Raw genomic sequence first — 6,000 nt, 5'->3', positions numbered from 1 at the left:
TGCTGACTGCAGAAGTCAAGAAAATAAAAGTGGCTGTTAGCGGGAGCCCAGGAGTGTGTGTGTCAGCATTCCTGGAGGGCTCCCGTCCTCGCACAGATGGTCTCTGCAAAGAAACACACAACGTCATTGCTCCCCGCTTCTCTTTGCCAAGCCAGACAGAAGGGTTATGTCCCAGGATGAGAGGTAAGCGTCTGAGGCTGGCAGAAGAGGAAGTGATTAGAGCCTTGTTTTGTATTCCTTCTCACAAGGGTTGGGTTTGACGCGAATCTCACTAGACACTTAGCAGATTGTCAAGAGGGGTCATTTCTGGACAGAAGATTCTGCTTTTCTGCTTCTCTGTGTTATTAATAACCAGGTTTCTGAAGGACACGGCCTTTCCCCATTGCACTGTGGAGAAGGGGGTCCCCCCTGGGGCTAAAACCCAAGCACACAACCAAAAGAGGCAGCAAGGAATCCTGGGAAGAGAACTGGATTTGCTACCCCAGACCTGGGGTTCTGATTATGACTCTGCTACTTTCTGTCCCTCTTACCTGGATTAGTGACTTCCCTTTCTTAGACCCCGGCTAGTTGGTCTCTATGGTCCTGTGTTGATCTAAACTCTATGATATGAAAAGCTCAGAGACTCAGGGGTCTCAGCCCCCAGGCATTGAGAGTGGCAACAAGGCCTGACACTCTTCTTAATAAAGGGGTTATAAACCTCTGGAACAGGTCTAATTACTCAGATTTATAAGGAGCTAAATCAATTGTACAAAAAAATCAAGCCATTCCCCAATTGATAAATGGGTGAGGGACATTAATAAGCAATTTTCAGATAAAGAAATCAAAATTATCAATAAGCACATGAGAAAGTGTTCTAAATCTCTAATAATTAGAGAAATGCAAATCAAAACAACTCTGAGGTACCACCTCAAACCTAGCAGATTGGCTAAAATGATAACAGGGGAGAGTTATGAATGTTGGAGGGGATGTGGCCAAATTGGGACATTAATGCATTGCTGGTGGAGTTGTGAACTGATCCAACCATTCTGGCTGGCAATTTGGAACTATGCTCAAAGGTCTATAAAAGACTGTCTGCCTTTTGATCCAATCATACCACTGCTGGGTTTGTACCCTAAAGAGATAATAAGGAAAAAGGCTTATACAAAAATATTTATAGCTGTGCTCTTTGGGGTGACAAAAAACTGGAAAATGAGGGGGTGTCCCTTGATTGGGGAATGGCTGAACAAATTGTGGTATCTGTTGGTGATGGAATATTATTGTGCTCAAAGGAATAATAAACTGGAGGAATTCCAGGTGAACTGGAAAGACCTCCAAGAATTGATGCAGAGTGAAAGGAGCAGAACCAGGAGAACATTGTACACAGAGACTGATACACTGTGGTACAATCAAATGTAATGGACTTCTCTACTAGCAGCAATGCAATGATCCAGGACAATTCTGGGGGACTTATGAGAAAGAATGATATCCACATTCAGAGAAAGAACTGTGGGAGCAGAAACACAGAAGAAAAACAACTGCTTGATCACATAGGGATAGGATTGGGGATGTAGACATTAACGATCACTAGTGCAAACACTAATAATATGGAAATAGGTCTTGATCAATGACACATGTAAAACTCATTGGAATTGCTCATTGACTATGGAGGGGGTTGGGAGGAGAGGAGGGAAAGAACATGATTCATGTAACTATGGAAAATTTTTCAAAATTAAATAAATAAATAAAATTTAAAAAAAGAATGGGGTTACTAAGGGAATTTGAAGTCAGAACTGCAACTAGAGTAGAGTGAGCATGATTCTGTCCCAGAAGGGTGCAAGGGAGCAATGAGAACTTTCAGTCCTTCAGCAGTTAGAAACAATAGAACTTAGCACCTACTTAGCCTAAATAATCAGTTAAAATGGGAAGCTAAATCAGTTAAAATGAAGATACTAAGCTGGGATGAAGTGAAACCTTCTCCCTTCATGTCACTCACTGTGTACAAATGTCCTAGACTCTGACTTCTCCCCTTTCATTCATCCACTGACCACATAAATATTTCACGTTGTTTGGTGTGGCCATTGTGTATGATGAAGGACATGCAGAAGAATGGCCACATTTCAGCTTTGACTCTATTCTTTTCCCCATAATAGGCTTTAAAAAATTCTTTGTGTTGCTGTTGGCATCCTTGGTTCTGAGGTATCACACAGCTGCCGCTGCTCTTTTGGGGCCATACAAGCCCTCTGGAATTCATTCTTCTGTTAGCTGTTCCTGCTTTAATATGAGGATGAAAGATTTGGAAGCAGGAAGGGACATGTCCAACCTTCTCGTTTTACAGGTGAAAAGATGGAGGCTGAGAGAGGTTGGGAGATTTGTCCAATCACACAGCTAGTAAGGCAGGAATTGGCTTCCGGTCTTAGGGACGTCAAGTCCAACAGCCTATTTTCCCTGGGCCACCTAACTCCTCTGTCCTGTAAACACTTGGATATTTAAGATCTGGAATCTTCTAGATTATGGGGTTCCCTCCCAAAAGGTAGACCACAGTCTCCTATAGAAGCTTCTGAAAATGAGTCCACGTGCACCATTGGCTTTAGACAACACGTTGCCCCTTTCATGGAAATAATTTTCTTTTTTGCCTGCAGTTTCACTCTTGGCAGCTTCTCATCCCGCCTAGGATGGCATGTCCTGTCGGATCTGATGTATTCTTTCTCTGAACCTTTTAGCATCTCCCTGAATAGGAAGCATCTCAGACTGGCTCCATTTTCCTCTCTTTCATTACAGATTTGGAGATGGAGTAGTCACTGCTCCACTTATCATCTCCTCTTCCACTAGAGCTCTTCCCTGTTGATGAGGAAACTGAGGCTGAGACAACTTAAGTGATCTGTCAACATCCTACCGCTAGTATCTGAGGCATCAGGCAAGCCCCAGCCTTCTAGACTCCAAGTCCAGCTGCTGCCCACCTTCCCATAGTGCCTCTCGCTCCCTACTTTGATGAAGCTCAAGAGACTGTAGGATCACGGGTTTTAGCTGGGCGGGAGTTTGGGGTTCATATGGTCCGATCTCTCCCGTTGTATTTCAATGCAATTAGCTCCCTTTGTGAGCCCAAGTATTTTCTCTTCTACATGTAAAAGCAGAAATCTGAGAAGGAGTCCACAGGCTTCAGCAGGCTGCTGTGAAAGGTGGGAAGTGATGACTAAACAGAGGCCCAGCGAGACCAAAGATCATAAAGTCATTGTATAGTAAGTAGGAGGAGAACCAAGACTCAAACTCAGATTTTAGAAGATTTGAGTTCAACCATGACCCGTCCTCATCTGTTAAATGGGTATAATAAAGGCTCCTAACTCCAGAGTTGTTGTGACATCTGAACAGTATTTTGCAAACTTTAAAGCATCGAGTTCGAGTTAGCTATTGTTATCATCTTCGGTTGGAAACGGGCCCAGCTTATTAGCACCTGCCAAAACCTGGACTTCTCTGGCAGAGCTTTTGGGAGTCCATGGGGGCAGGGGTTGAGATCTGGGGATGGGTACGGTGCTGACTCTATAATCTGGGGCTTTGGGTTCAAATCCCACCTCTGGTGTTGACTGCCTGGGTGACCCAACTATCCTGATTTCTTTGGGCTCCTGCTGCCCAAAGGCACACAACCAGGTCAAGAGCTGGGCCAAGGACCCGAGTCTTGCGCCTTGGGGTCCTGAGGTCTTCTGCTTCCCTTTGGGGAATAGCATGTTTGGGGCCTCTGTGTGTGAAACTCTTCCTTCTAAGTTGAGTGGCCTGAGCCAAGCCATTAGCTTGAATGCCTGAGAGGCACGGGATGATGGAGCATCCGGGACTCCCTCCCAGGTGGCCTGGCAAAGCCCCTGAAAGGGTCCAGTTCCCTGCAGCAGAGCTGAGCACACCTTGGCTAACAGACAGGGAGATGCTAATAAGGCTGGCGGATGCGGTTGCCATGGAAACTCCTGCAGCTGTGCTGTCCAAGGAATAAGGCAGCAAGATTTCTACCCCCGCCATTCTTGGTGAGTGAAAAGGGAAAGAGGGAAGAAGAAAGTGGGCAGAGAAGCTTCCCTAAGTGGGCAGTGGGCAGCCTTTCACAGTGCTGGCCAGGCTCTAGGTCACAGGGCTGAGGTCCAGGCTCACGATCCACTCTGCCCAGGGCAGAAGCCATCGTGGGGTAGGGCATGGGACATAAACAGGACGACATCAGAGGAGGAAAAGCAAGAAACCAACAACCACATGCACAAGTGCTCCCGTCACCAATGAGAGAAGGGATGACCCTCGCCTCCTACTGATCTGATTAGCAAAAATGACAAAAGAAGAAAATGAAAACGGGAACATTAATGCATAGTTGGTGGTATTGTGAATCGGTTCCTCTATTCTGCATGGACTTTTGTAACTATTCCCCCCATATCGCTTATCTGTAGATACTCTGGCTTACACTGAAAAGAGGGGAAATAGAGGGTGCACATTTACAAAAATATGTATTTATTTGTATAGAAAAAAAACTGAAAACAAAATGGATCCCATTAATTCACAAGCATTTATTAAGTCCCTACTATGTGTCACATATCACTGGGTGGAAAGGACACAAGCAAAAAGAACACAATAATCTCTACTCATAAAATTCTTACATTTAATCAGGGAATGGCTGAGCAAATTGTGCCACGGGCATGCAATGAAGTATTTTGGTGCCATAAGAAATGGCAAATATGATCAATTCAGAGAAATTTGGGAAGATCTGTGTGGACTGGCATCGGATGAAATGGGCAGAATAAAGAAGACAATTTATACAGCTATCTATTTTTTAAAGGTTTTGTATTTTAATTTCAAAGTACTTTTAAATTTTAATTTCATAAATAAAAATATTATTTAATAATATTAATTTAATACATAATTTTATTTTAATTTTAGGGTTTTAATGTTAATTTAATAATTTAATGATAATTTTTATTCATATTCAAATAAAAAATGTTTCCATATGCAAGGAACAGATGAAGATTGTAAACGAAACTATGAATATTGTGTGTACAGCTTGCTTTTCCTTGTTGGTCTATAATAAATTGAAAATTATCTTCAGAGACATCCTGTGAATGTGTCTCCTTCTGAACTCCTCGTTGATATTTTCTATACATTTTTTAATGCATCAACGACATGTTATTTTTCATTTCTTCTCTTTCTTTTGACAATACTATTAATATTACTTTCTCCCCTGATGGAAAAAATAGGAAGGGGAATCCTTGTAAGGAATATAGATACAGGCAACTAAAACAAATCCCTCAATTTCTCATGTTCAAAGTAAATGTCTAAGTCTGCCCTTTGAGTCCATCCCCTCCCTGTCGGAGGTACACTTTATCCTCGGTCTGCTGGAGATGTGACATTGTCGTATTTTTTAAGTCTTTCCATTATTTGTCTTTACAATGCTGTTACTGTTTAAATTGTTCTTCTGGTTCTGATCACTTTATTCAAGTCATCCCAGATGTCTGTGAAACTGTCCTTTGTTTCACATTTTTATCGCACAAAAATATACCATTTTTTTCCTTTTTTGAAGGTATTTTATTTTCCCAATTACACGTAATAACAATTTTCAACATATTTTTTTTTCTGAGATTATAAGATTCAAATTGCCTCCCTCCTTCCCTTCTCTCCCCTTCCCATAGATGGTAAAAAAAAATTGGCCTGAGTTGTACATGTATTATCATGCAAAACATACATCCATAATGGTCGTTGTTGTAAGAGAATACTCATATGAAACCAAAACTCCCAAATAAAAGCATAACTAGACCAATGTGAAGAGAGTCTGCTTTGATCTGGATTCTGACTCACTCCTACAGGGCTTTCTCTGGAAGTGGATGGAGAGCCTTCTTTGTCATAAGTCCTTCAGAATTGCTCCAGATCATTGCTAAGTCTTTCACAGTTGGTCATCGTGTAACATTGCTGTTCCTGTGTACAATGTTCTCCCAGTCCTGCTTATTTCATTCTGCATCCGTTCATGTGGATCTTTCCAGCTTTTTTTCTGAAATCATCTTGCTTATT

The sequence above is a fragment of the Gracilinanus agilis genome, chromosome 2, assembly GCF_016433145.1.
Source record: "Gracilinanus agilis isolate LMUSP501 chromosome 2, AgileGrace, whole genome shotgun sequence".
Lineage (NCBI taxonomy): Eukaryota > Metazoa > Chordata > Mammalia > Didelphimorphia > Didelphidae > Gracilinanus > Gracilinanus agilis.
Note: the sequence above shows the minus strand (reverse complement) of the source record.